Source organism: Centroberyx affinis, unplaced genomic scaffold, assembly GCF_046629955.1.
Source record: "Centroberyx affinis isolate AG114_WGS23_722 - 3 ecotype Tasmania unplaced genomic scaffold, CSIRO-AGI_Caff_v1 ptg003527l_1, whole genome shotgun sequence".
NCBI lineage: Eukaryota > Metazoa > Chordata > Actinopteri > Beryciformes > Berycidae > Centroberyx > Centroberyx affinis.
Window position 1 is genome coordinate 149,310 of NW_027281471.1, and position 13,965 is coordinate 163,274.

A 13,965-nucleotide genomic window follows, 5' to 3' on the forward strand; every position below is an offset into this window, starting at 1 on the left:
CATTTGTGCTAGAAAAAAAAGAACAGAAAAAAATAGGCTAAATATCGCCTTCTTTGTGGGTCTGGCCATAAGTTTACAGTGTTGCTAGAAGTGTGTTATTACTGTAAATTACAAACTGAGTGTAAAGCAGTGAGTTGTGTTTACAGTTTTGCAAAAAGTGTGTTATAAAATTACAAACTGAGTGTAAAGCAGAAAATGTGCGTTCAGTTTAGCACACTTAATGGTAAATGCATTGGCTACAAGTGTTAATGGTTTCAGAGATAGTGCTTCAAGAATCACTGTTAGTGTTTAAGCATTCAGAAAAAACTGTAAATGCAAAGTAATTGGTTTATAACAGTATTTCTACCTATTTTCAAGTCTCGTGCTTTTATTTTTTTATGGCTATTCGGCCAACTCGGAAGTCTAAATGTAGGTCTTTTCAAGTCACTTTGGGATCCCCTTCCATTATTTTTTTAAGTCTGAAGACCGGTCTCCAGCAACTTAAGTTGTTTTGGAGAAAGGCAATGTACTTCTTCCTGGGATCTCCGGGACTGTTGTATGGACTAACAAACTTTACCTTATTTTCTACTGGCATGGGGGTGAGTAGATAATGACTGATTTTTGGGTGAACTATTCCTTTAATATTCAAACTGTAGATTATTTTATTTCAGAGTTGGCATGTGTAAATGTCAGACTCCTTTTAGTATAGCCAAAGCATATATCCTGATTTTTAGAAACCAGAATACTCACTAGCCGGTTTATGCTAATATTAGCTAAGGCATATAAACATCTTATCTTGTATATCTTGTTTTTACTGTTAGTGTATTTTCTGTTTCCATGGTAATATACGGAATCATTACTGTAATGAATTTTCTTATCAGGATATGAAAAAGCAGAGAACGTGCATTCAGTTTGGCACACTTGGTAAATGCATTGGCTACAGGTGTTAATGGTTTCAGAGACAGTGCTTCAAGAATCACTGTTAGTGTTTACGTAATTAACTCCGCCAAGGATGTTTTCATCTGCGTCTATGGAAGCCCATTCCCGACACTCAATTAAATATAAAGACTCAATTGTGACTTTATTTCTCAGAATTCACACTTTTTTTTTCTCACACAATTCTTTATATCTCTGAATTCTGTCTTTTTATCTCAGAATGCTCACTTTATTTCTCAGAATTCTGACTATATATCTCAAAGTCAGAATTCTGAGAAATTAAGTTAGAATTGTTTGATAAAAAGTCAGAATTCTGACTCACAAACTCACAATTTAGTCTTTTTTTTTATTTTATTGAGTGGCGGGAATGGGCTTCCACATGTGTCTGTGTCACATGTGATTTTAAATATTTTTTGGGGGCCAGATACTACAACCAACTGGAGGTATTAGTTAACATAACCATAAATTGTTCCTTTCATGTGAAGTTTAAATTGTTTTTTTGTTGTTGTTTTTTTTTATAGTTTCCCAGCAGTGATATTGTTCATCTGACAGTAATAACCAGCTCAGGTTTGGTGGTAACTCTTCAGCGGTGAGGACTGTAACCAGGCTGCTGGTAGAGTCACCAGGACTGTGAAGTCTGGAGGTGAAGCTACAGGAGTGTAGCAGCACCTACAGTGTTAAATCAATATGTGAAAGTCCAACATGTTGTTGTTTGAAGTTGAACAAAAATTGTTGAGGACCAAAGAGTAGAAAAAGATTAAACTAAATATCAGAGCTCTCATTCCCATATGAAAATGCTATACAAATAACTTTCCTTTGAGTGTAATTGACTGCTGTTAATTATGATTACTAGGAGGCTAGTAAAGGCAAAATTCTAGTTTCACAATGTTGTGAAGGTAATAAAAATTCAATAAACAAATAAATAATTTAAAAAGAAAAAGAGCAAAATAGGAATCAAATGATTTTAAAAGCAACAGTTAGCAGTAAGTGGCATCTATTCTAAAATATTTAGCTTTTTGTAATTATTTGTATTACCTTCAAAGAGCTGCAAAACCACAACCACAATTGCTTTTAATATCTATAGTATTCACTTAATAGCAATCAATTACAATCAAAGTGAAATCTCTTTCTTTTTTTTCATAAGAGAACAAGACCATGCTGTTTGGTTTTTTTTTGTCCACTAGGGGCACTAGTGTACTGCCACACCTGCAGTTGGAAAAATATTATTCTCAATAAATGATTTTACTGGAGTCAGAATATTACTGATCTGTGAACTGGTGTAGTTTAGTGTTGAAGGTCCCATATGGTCTAGTGGTCAGGATTCTTGGTTTTCACCCAGGAGGTTTGGGTTCAACTCCCTATGGGAAGTACTGTTTAATCATTTACTCCTGTGAGAACAGCAACTACAGTGTTAAATTATAATGTGAAAGACCAACATGTTGTTTAAAGTTGAGGAAATGGTCCCATGTTGCAGACAAAAATCTTCTCTTTGGACATTGAGACTCCAGCAAATTCAAAACTGGAACGCAGGCCTCTATTCCACATGTCCGAGTGGAAACAGGGAACAGACCAGATAGCCAGGTTGTCCACTAGGGGCACTAGTGCACTATGCAAAAAAACTTTTTTTCTTATGAATAAATTAATTTATTTGTATTAATTTAATTTAATTTATTTATTTATTTTTTGTTGGGATCTAGCAGTACTTGGTGAGCTAACCCAGCAGCCCTCTCTGCTGCTTATTCTTTCTCTCACACCCCCAGAGCCTCTGGCCATGGGGGAGGCACCGGACTCCTCATTTCACCCAAGTGGGCCTTCACTGTCACTCCTCTTTCACAACTCTCAATATCCTCTTTTGAATTCCATGCTGTTTCTGTATCTCTACCTATCAAGCTCAACATTGTGGTAATCTACCGCCCCCCTGATCAGCTTGGTGACTTTCTTGACAAGATGGATGTCCTCCTCTCCTTTCCTGAGGATGGCACTCCGCTCATTCTTCTGGGTGACTTTAACATCCAGCCGGAGAAATTGCAATCTCTGACCTTCCTTAACTTTTTCTCTTCCTTTGACCTCTCCCTCTCTCAATCTCCTCCGACTCACAAGGCAGGGAACCTGCTTGACCTGATCTTCACCAGATCCTGCTGCGTCTCCAACCTTACTGTTACCCCTCTTCCTGTATCTGACCATCACTTTATAACCTTCTCCCTTCCCATCTCACCCCCCACTTCCCACTCAACATCCACTCACACTGTCACCACCCGACGCAACCTAAAAACTCTCTCACCTACCTCGCTCTCTTCTGCTGTCCTTTCCCTCAGCCGAGCAGTTCTCTCTCCTGTCCACTGAGGAGGCCTCCACTACTCTTCTATCCTCTCTTTCCTCCTCTCTTGACTCTCTCTGCCCACTCACCACTAAACCAGCTCGATCCTCTCCACCCGCTCCTTGGCTGTCTGAATCTCTGCGAACTCATTGAACAGAGCTTCAGGCAGCTGAGAGGAAATGGAGAAAATCGCAGCGCCCTGACGATCTCGCTGCCTACCACCTTCTCCTCTCCAACTTCACCTCTGCTGTGTCAACAGCAAAGACTTCCTTCTTCATTACTGAAATCCAGTCTTCTGCCTCCAACCCCAGTAAATGCTGAGGATGTTTTATGAGTCTGTGGTGGCCAGTGCTCTCCTGTTTGCTGTTGTGTGCTGACAGACTCAACAAACTGATCTGCAAGGCCAGTGACGTTGTGGGGGTGGAGCTGGACTCTCTGGTGGCAGTGTCACAGAGGAGGATGCTGTCCAAGTTACGTGGCATCTTGGACAATGTCTCCCACCCGCTCCATGACATGCTGGTCAAGCACAGGAGCACATTCAGTGCAAGACTCATTCCACCGAGATGCACCACAGAGCGTCACAGGAACTCATTCCTGCCTGTGGCCATCAAACATTTCAAGTCAATAGACTGGCTCTCGGACTTATTTCATTTCACCCGTCAGCAGTTTATAACCTCATAATTTATAACTTATATTTAAACTGTGCAATACAGATTTTTTTTTGTGCGATAATTCAACTGTGCAATAATTATTTAATTATTTACACTGGTGTATATATTGGCGTATGATGCACATATTGTACATAATTCTTATTTCTCTATTATTATTATTATCATTGTTATATATTGTAGTATAATGCACATATTTTACATATTTCTTACTTTCTTATTTCTATTTTTCTTATAATTTCTTATAATTTCTCTATGCTTATATACAGTATATTCTCTTCTACAATGTGAGCAACTGCAATGTAACCCAATTTCCCCTCTGGGATCAATAAAGTATTTCTGATTCTGATTCTGAAACTGTTTTCCACCTTCTCCTCCCTCCTCAACCCACCCTCCCCTCCCCCTCCCTCTTCCCTCTCAGCTGATGATTTTGTCACCTACTTTGCTAAGAAGGTGGATGACATCAGCTGTTCCTTCCATCATCCAGCCACTAACAATACTATTCCTTACTCCAAATCTGCTTCTCTGCCCCTTATCCCCTTGCTTCCTTCTCTACCCTCTCCCCAGAAGATGTCTTCACACTTGTCAGGTCAGTTGGTTTCACTACTGTTGACAAAATGTACTTATTGTAAGTCGCTTTGGACAAAACCGTCTGCTAAATGACGTAATGTAATGTAATGTCATTCACTGGAGTCAGAGTATGACTGATGTGAATGCAGATAGGCGTTTTGATTATTGAAATCTTCTCAGGGCAGAAACTGTTCTGATTGGTTCAATCAGGTGACCAATCAAAAAAGAGAGGAGGCGGGACAATTTGAAACGTCAAGCAGGACCATAAGGGGCAGAGCTGGCATTGTCAAAGACAGAGGTAAATTAGGTAACACAAATGTCTTTTATTGTAGGTAGGCTATTTCATTCACAATTTATTAAACAAGTTAGCTGTTAGCTAGTAGTTACTAACATTAGCTGGTATGGTCATGGCCAGACAGTATTAGACATAACCAGCTATGTATGCAGCTATGTAAGCTATGGGCAGATGTATTTACAGTAGGCTACAAGACTCATGCTTGTTCCGGCATCTGGCATGAGTCTTATAGCCTACTGTAAATAAATCTGACCCCAGAACAAGCATGAGTCTTATGCTGCTTTTCCACTGCATGGTACCGGCTCAACTCGACTAGACTCGACTCGCCTTTTTTGGTTTTCCATTGGGCCAGTACCAGGTACCTGGTACCATATTACCTGGTACCTGGTACTTTTTTTGGTAGCACCTCCGTCGAGGTTCCAAGCGAGCTGAGGCGATACCAAAAGGTGACGTGAAAACACTGCAGGCTCCAGCATTTAAAAGGTGGCATAGAAATGCCCTTGTCTTCTTTGGTGATCTTTTTATTGATGGTGCATTTGCCTCTTTTGACGCTCTAGGTAAAGAAGACAATATCCCCAAATCTCATTTATTTAGATATCTACAGGCCCGCAGTTTTGCCAGCAAACATTTCCCCTCATTCCCACAACTTCCTACCAAGGGCCCAATTGAATTTTGTTTAGACCTTAATCCCTCTCTTAAAGGTGCAATCTCCAGAGTATATGACATGATCCAAAATATAAACCCTCCATTGTGGTTGAAAACTAAATCTGCATGGGAACAGGACATTGGCTGTGAATTACCTGACGACACATGGCATCTCAGTGTAAGACATATACATGCTTCATCTTTCAGTATAAGGCATGGTCTCATTCAATCTAAAGTCCTTCATCACCTTCATCTTTCCAATGAGAGACTGGCAAAAATATATCCATCAGTAGACCCCCAGTGTTTGAGATGTCATCAAAGCCCAGCTGCTTTGGGTCGTATGTTCTGGTCGTGTCCATCTCTGGTTGATTTTTGGACATCTGTCTTTGAGTGTTTTTCAAATATATGTAACATTACTATTGATCCAAATCCAATCACAGCTATTTTTGGTGTATGTCCTTTGTTAAACAGGGTCACCACTCATCAAGCAAATGCAATTGCTTTTGCCTCACTCTTGGCTCGTCGTCTTATTCTTTTTGGTTGGAAGTAAAAAAAAAAACCTCCATCTTTCTTACAGCGGGTGAAGAAAGTTATTTTAAACTTGAAACTTGAGAAGTTGAGGTACACCATGCATGGATCTCGTAAAAACTTTAACCTGGTATGGCGCCCCTTTATGGAGTTTGTAGAAAATCTATTCTTTGCATGACCACAGTCATGATTTTATGATACTGTGATTGTACTATGACTTAAAGGTGGTAACAACAGATATGGTACTTACTGGATGTTTTTTTTTTTGCTATCTTTATGATAACGGCTGTACATTATTTTTCTTTCATTTGGGAGGACCTTGTATTTTGGTCCTGTCTTCACCACATAAGTTTCTTAGGTCCTGTCTTCATCCTTTTGTTAATCTGTTTGTTGTTGTTGTATTTTTGTATATCTGAAAATCTGAAAATAAAGTTTATAAAAAAAAAAAAAACTCCAGTCCCCAGTTTTCTGACCAGAAACTCTACACATCCAAGTTTTGCCCAGTGCATAGTCCACAGAAATATCAAAGCACGATGAAGGCTTTCAGTTCCTCCACAGACAGATCCCACGTTTCATTTCCTTGAAGTCGGTGTGACTCGGCAACTGTCCAGTCTGTGCATCAAAACCTCCAAGCTGCACAGACAGAGAAAATTGTCCAGTCAATTGGTGATTTTCGATTTTGCATCATCGGTCGGTCCCACTTTCTCTTTCATGTCAGGGCAGTCAGCTATTTGAGATGAGCCTGTACTTTCCCGTACCGTGTCCAGGGCCGGATTAACCAAACACAGGGCCCCTGGGCACACATGTCCTATTGGGCCCCCCTCCTGTCGGTACGCACCCAGACTGTAATTCAAGATACTAGCCTGTTCACAAGCAAACGTAAACCTTTTACAGGTTCAAAGTAAATCTGAAATTCAGCTTTAGCTATTACAAACTGCCATTCCTTCTATCTAGAGCTGGTCTGTTCAATTTAAGAGTCCAACCCCAAGTGGGAATATTTTGGGGCCCCTGGTGGTCTGGGGCCCCGGGGCATGTACCCTGCATGCCCGGTCGGTAATACGGGCATGACCGCGTCGTGTCTCTCCGTGGCCGTGGGAGGTGGAGCCGCTGTCTGAGAAAGTTCAGCTCTTGTTGCTCTTTTTGCAGCGAGGCTGAGTTTATCCAGCTGTGGACTCAGACTCAGATTCAGACAAAGAACTCATCTCCTACTTCAGATTCAATTCTCAAGCCTCCTATCAGAGTCCAGTTGGTTTTGAAGCAGAGGAGTAGCTTCATCTGCATCCATCTTCCTCTTTGTCTTTTCCACAGTGTTTCTAACCACAGTCTCCACAGTGGCTCAGTTATAGAAAGTCTTTCCTTTCCAGAAAAGCCTCAAATTATTGATTCCCATTCACTCCCCCCACTCTATAGTGTTCCTCATCTTTATCAGGTTGTTTTCCTGAATCCAAGCCAGTGATTATGTGAAATTGGTTTCAATAGAGTCCTGATGTCATTGATTGTTCAGCCCTCCTGTTATGTTGAAATTAAATTACATTGTTTATATCATATAATAGTGTCACCACCAATGTATGACGGGTTTGTTTGAATCCAAGTATCAGGGTTTTGAATTTGCTGGAGTCGTTAGATTTTGAATGATGTGTGGTCTGGTGTATTTTGGTGTTGCAGCTCCCATATGGTCTAGCGGTCAGGATTCCTGGTTTTCACCCAGGCGGCCCGGGTTCGACTCCCGGTATGGGAAGTACTGTTTAACCATTTACTCCTTCAAGAGCAGCCACTACAATATTAATTAATATCAATATCATCTGTGAAAGACCAACATTTGTTGTTTAAAGTTGAGGGAATGGTCCCATGTTGCAGACAAAAACCTTCTCCTTGGACATTGAGACTCCAGCAAATTCAAAACTGGAACGCAAGCCTCTATTCCACACGTCAGAGTGGAAACAGGACAGACCAGATGGGCAGGTTGTCCACTAGGGGGCGCTAGTGCACCATGACAAAAAACTATTTTTCGCATGAATAAATTAATTAACTGGAGTCATTTGAGTATGATTGATGTAGACTGGTGTAGATTGGTGTTGAAGGTCCCATATGGTCTAGCGGTCAGGATTCCTGGTTTTCACCCAGGCGGCCTGGGTTCAACTCCCGGTATGGGAATTAATCTTTAACCATTTACTCCTTCAAGAGCAGCAACTACAGTGTTAAATCAATATGTGAAAGACCAACATGTTGTTGTGTGAAGCAGTGGAGTAGGCAGAAACTATTTTTTGAGCAGGCCTGTGAAGAAATTGGTAGGCCTAGTTTTTTTCAGAATACATTTGCCATATGCACTAGGCCTATATCCTGCTGCCAGCGCTCTTTATAGCTATTATATGACATTACTATTTTCCTGACGGCAATTCAGTCATCCTCCATTCTATTCAAACTCTACTGCGTTATGGTGGTACAAAACACAATTATGTAAATCTCTTCTTTTTCAATCAATATTATAGTACACAACAAGGAGAGCACAGGCTTCACTTAAGCTCGAACCAACAATGCAACACCATGTCAGCATGGCATGCACAACTTTGAAGAGGAAATAACCTAATTAAAATCTCACAGCTGAGATATAGGTCAATACAACAAAGTTGAGGTAAAAACAAGACCAACAAACTCAAAAACCCATACCATTGAGAATCCAACATTAGCTTATGGCGCCCTCACACAGGCAGAACATCATCAGCTAAACAAAAGGCCAACAACTTTTGTAAACAAAAACAAATCTGATGGAGGAGCTGTAGTGGGATCAGACATGTCAGAGACAGGAAGATGGACTGTCAGTAAAGACGAGCTTCCTGTCCTGTTGAGGTGGTGGAGGCAGTCAACTCAGCGGTTCTTTCCCCAGCTGCTGCTATATTTTTCTGTTGTGTTAAACTAGCCAGATGCTCACTTGCTTCGCACACCTCTTCTTCCTCCAATAACAGCTTCTTAAAATATCTAGCGATTGATATTTGTTTTGACATTAGAACACCTCTTAGTAAAATAAATGTATAACTTAAAACTTAACACCACAGCTGGCTAATTCGGGATGCACCGCGAAGGCGTGAACAGAGTAACTTGTTTTTAACATACCAAAGGGACAACCCCCATACTGACGTTCTTATTGGCCATAATACAATAATGACACACACAGAAAACAAATCAAATTCATGCTTCATCTTAAAAAAATACATGCATTTGATTGGGTAGGCCTGACATCAATCCGGATAGGCCTAGGACTACCCAGGCCTACCCGTGGCTTCGCCCCTGGTTTGAAGCTGAGGAAATGGTCCCATGCTGCAGACAAAAATCTTCTCCTTAGATATTTAGAGAAATCAAATTGGAGCAAAGAGTAGAGAACATTAAACTAAATATGTAGTATTTTCATGTTCTCTAAATGTCCAAGAAAATGCTTTTTGTCTGTAACATAGTTTGACATATTTATTAAATTCTGTCAGTGTTGCTTTCTGTCTTTTCTTAAACAATCCTTCCCATACCGGGAGTCGAACCCGGGCCGCCTGGGTGAAAACCAGGAATCCTGACCGCTAGACCATATGGGACCTGCAACACCAAACTACACCAGTTCACAGCAGTCAAACTGTCATGACTCCATCAAATTCAAAATGGGAATGCAGGACTCTAATCCACACTTCAGGGTGAAAACAGACAGACCAGACTCATGGGCCAGTTGTCCACTAGGGGCGCTAGAGCACCTCCACACCTGCATTACACAGCTGGAAAAATATTTTCTCATCAATTAATCATTTTGCTGGAGTCATGAGAGTATGACTGATATGACTTGGGGTGGTCTGGTGTTTAATAATTAATTAATTCCCATTCACTCTCCCCACTCCATAGTCTTCCTCATTGTCATCAGGTTGTTTTCCTGAATCCATGCCAGTGATTAATTATGTGAAATTGGTTTCAACAGAGGTCTGATGCTGTTGATTGTTCAACCCTCCTCTTACGTTGAAATTAAATTACACTGTTTATATCATATAGCCTCCACCAATGATTGAGGGGTTTCCTTGAATCCCAGTACCAGGGTTTTGATTTTGATGGAGTCATTAGAGTATGACTGATTTGAACTGATGTAGTTTGGTGCTGCAGGTCCCATATGGTCTAGCGGTCAGGATTCCTGGTTTTCACCCAGGCGGCCCGGGTTCGACTCCCGGTATGGGAATTACTGGTTAACCATTTGTTCCTTCAAGAGCCACAACTACAGTGTTAAATCAATGTGTCAAAGACAAAAATGTGGTTAAAAGTTAAGGAAATGGTGCCATGTTGCAGACAAAAATCTTATTCTTAGACATTTAGAGACTCCAGCAAATTCAAAACAGGAATGCAGGACTCTATTCCACACGTCAGAGTGGAAACAGGGGACAGACCAATGAAAACCATTTGCTCCTTAGTGAGTGACAAATGCATAATTTGTTTGAGGTTAAGGAAATGTTGCCATGTTGCATACTAAAAGCAGCATTGTTATTTTCTTAGTACCCCATAATTGCAAAATACTTATACCATAATTAGCGGGCTGTAAAATAAAGTGAAAGATGAATATGTTAAGGAAATGTTTTCATGTTGCACACTCATGTTTGCAGAAAAAAGCATTTCAAGCATTAGAGAACATGAAAATACAGGCTAATTTGTTCTCATTATCTTGCTGAAAAAAAAGCAATACATTTTACTTTGATTGTAGGCTAATTGATTGTGATTAATGGTGGATACTGTAGCCTAGATTTTAATAACAAAATTGTGCTTTAACAATTTTTGCAGTTCTTTGAAGGTAATAAACAAATAATTATAAAACGGAAAATATTTTAGAAGTTACCGCTACTGTTGCTTTTTGAGCCATTTTATTCCCATTTTGATTTTTTAAAATTATTTAATTTTTGTTACCTTCACAAAATCTATTAATCACAAAAACATTATTTATATTACAATTTTTTTTAGGCTTATTGCTTACTGTTTATTTGTATAGCATATTCATACTGGAATGAGACCACTGCTACAATCAGTTCCATGTTCAATACTCTTTGATCCAATTCTCTAAATACCTAAGGAGAAGATTTTTGTCTGCAACACGGTAACATTCCCTCAGTGTCAAACAACATCATTTTGGTTAAACAGTAATTCCCATACCGGGAGTCGAACCCGGGCCGCCTGGGTGAAAACCAGGAATCCTAACCGCTAGACCATATGGGACTTGTAACGCTTAACTATACCAGTTCAAGCAGTCAGCACCTTCACATGCAGCCAGATAATCATATCAATCTGACTGGTTCAGACAGCTAATCGATTTAGAATAAACCGACCAACGTCAATCCGGTTGAAGATTGTAAAAAGCCTTGGAAGTGCTGGATTGTTTTATTCCCAATCCGATCGTCTGATCCAACTGAAATCATGTAGCCTAAAGCTTCAATCAGATCTTCATGTCATAACTGCTCATGGCTCGCGTGCTCTTGCATATTATTTATTTTATTAATTCACACACTATAGGCTACAGATGGCGATGTGAACTTGTGGGCTAAAAAAATTGTGTTTACACCTTGTAGCATTGCAGTGGCTAAATTAAACTGGTCTGAAAGTCTCTTATAGTCTATAATAATTTATAATGTCGGAGTATTTTGGTTGGTTGATTGGTTGTCCTGATGTACAGTTAACATACACAATGAAACCAAACCCCTTAATTTTATCCCTGGAATGTCCTGAATTTCTCATTACATACGTTAGTATCATGGGTTTTTAAGGGATTTATTCATGGGTTGGTTCGTATAGACACACTAGGAAATAAGGTTGTTTTTTTTATTCCTGCATTGTTTACAGGGTTATTAATAATTACATTAGAAAGTAGCCAAAGCAGTCTAACATTAAGGGTTTAAAGTGGTTTTGATGTGTTCTTCTCCACTAACAATTCCCTTAACTCATTTTAAGGGGACTGTGCATGAATTAAGGTGTGAATTAGCCTAATGTAAATGTACGGTTATTTTAAGGGATTGCTGGTTCGTAGAGAACTGGCTTTGCTACCTAGCGTTACTACCCGATGTTGATAACGTTGCTGCAGTTAATAGTTAGGCTGTAACATAACGCTAGCTTAACATTAGACTAAAAATACAAAAACAGTTAAGTTACTGCGTTAGCTAAGTTTGCCTCACATTATGGAATGAACTCTTTGCTACCAACGGTTAGCCAACTTTGTAACAGTTAGCTAATTATTGAATTCAACAAGTTCACACAAAACAACAGCAGGTCAATTAAATTATTCTTGGCCACTAAGTTACCATGTTGCTTGATAACAAAATATTATATGTATATTATATGTATATTAACGTTATATTGTTAGGCTACTTACCACTTTCTGCCGCTGCAATGAGTTGAATTCCGTTGGCTTTCAAACAGGAGACAGTTAGGCGCGTGAGGAAAATGTCACCATGTTGATATGGTTCCATCTTTCAGGCGATGGAACCTGTAAGAACCTTATGTTGTCTGTGCGCTCACAAAGCCAAGACATGGGCTGGGTTACTGTTGGGTCAATTATTAATTGAGAATAGTACGATCAGAAGCTTTTTGTTTTAAACCTAGTGGTCGCTGCTGCTTAGCGAACTGATTCATCTTTCATTCTGCTGCGCATGTGCAGTAGCCTAACTCAAAGTGAAACTTGTTTAACCGTCACTTCTGCTTTGTAGACATAACCAAACATCAAACGCATCTATGCAATAAGTGTTTGCCACGACACACAACATTACTGCAATAATGTGATCTAAATTATAGATCAATCGAAACAGAACAATTTTCACCAAAAATACTTACACACTCTCTTACACACCTGCAGGATGTAGAGCAGCAAACACAATCGGTGCCTATAGAAGAAACTACTTTAATTCAGATTCACGTGCTGGGCAGGCCAACAGCTGGCTGGATAGTGGTAGCTGAAAAAAAAAATGGAGGCCTCACTGCACACGTCAGAAATGAGACCCAGTGGTGGAAAAGTATTCATGCTTGTATAAGTAACTATACCATAATGGAAAAATACATTAAAAGCCCTGCATTCAAAGTCTTACTTAAATAAAAGTATTAGCAGTGAAATATACCTCAGTGTCAGTATCCAGTGTTAAAAGTTTTTGCTGCATTCACCTGTAAGTAGTATTTTAACGATGTAGTCCTACCTTTGTTGTAGGTGCAACTTTTAAAGGCAGTAATGAATCCCAGAGTTTCTCTACCACTGAACAGGTGTGGTGGGTCAGTCTGCCTTAAAGAGCTGCTGACACTAAAATAATTTCATCAGTCTGGGTTTCAGTGGAGAGAAAAAGAGAAGAGAAGAAGTCATCATGTCGCCCTCTGGTGGCTGTGTTCAAACTCCATGAGGCATTTTCCAATCAGGTTATATTAGAGAATTAAACATATAAGGGATTCGACGCATTTTCATATAAAACAATATTCAGCAACACTTTTCAGTGGCGTTATTCCAGTGTATTTACCTGTGTATTTACCCATGGAAAGGTATTGTATAAGTACATAACATTACTGTGTCTCCTGAATACACAATGTACTTACAATGGTGTAACAACACTGTTTTATTGAAGCCATTGGAATGGTGTGTTACATTGTTGTTAAGTACTGTGTATTAGGGAGATTTTCAAGTACTTCAACTGTAATAGCCTATTGTGTACTTACCATATTTTCCCATAGGTTAATCCACAGGTTAATACACTTGAATAAGGCCTAATATTCCTTTGTGGATTGTTATTTCCAGGCCGATAAAACTGCAATGAACTGCCATGAACTTTATTTTAAGTTAAAAAACAAAACAAAACTTAGGGTTATGGTTAAAATTTAAGTTTAACTTCTGTTCTGGCAGATAGCTGTTCATGATTAATTACTTTGTGTTGGTCAAAAGGAAAACAAATGTCTATTTTCCCTCAGGAACAAACACAAACAGCAGCATTAGCTGCTACTTATATTTGACATTTTCAGCATTTAGCTGACACTTAATCCAGAGCTTTTTTACA

The 13,965-nt window shown here is 39.5% G+C and overlaps 5 non-coding genes across 5 annotated transcripts; 3 read left to right on the forward strand and 2 right to left on the reverse strand.

Annotated features, from left to right (window-relative positions):
- The first annotated feature begins 7,604 nt into the window (after positions 1-7,604).
- trnae-uuc (transfer RNA glutamic acid (anticodon UUC)) lies at positions 7,605-7,676 on the forward strand. Its single transcript has one exon. It is a non-coding gene; the product is annotated as a tRNA-Glu (tRNA).
- Positions 7,677-8,020: 344 nt separating this feature from the next.
- trnae-uuc (transfer RNA glutamic acid (anticodon UUC)) lies at positions 8,021-8,092 on the forward strand. Its single transcript has one exon. It is a non-coding gene; the product is annotated as a tRNA-Glu (tRNA).
- Positions 8,093-9,444: 1,352 nt separating this feature from the next.
- Positions 9,445-9,516, reverse strand: trnae-uuc (transfer RNA glutamic acid (anticodon UUC)). Its single transcript has one exon. It is a non-coding gene; the product is annotated as a tRNA-Glu (tRNA).
- A 551-nt stretch (positions 9,517-10,067) lies between these two features.
- trnae-uuc (transfer RNA glutamic acid (anticodon UUC)) lies at positions 10,068-10,139 on the forward strand. The gene has a single exon. It is a non-coding gene; the product is annotated as a tRNA-Glu (tRNA).
- A 950-nt stretch (positions 10,140-11,089) lies between these two features.
- On the reverse strand, positions 11,090-11,161 carry trnae-uuc (transfer RNA glutamic acid (anticodon UUC)). Its single transcript has one exon. It is a non-coding gene; the product is annotated as a tRNA-Glu (tRNA).
- Between the last annotated feature and the right edge of the window lie 2,804 nt (positions 11,162-13,965).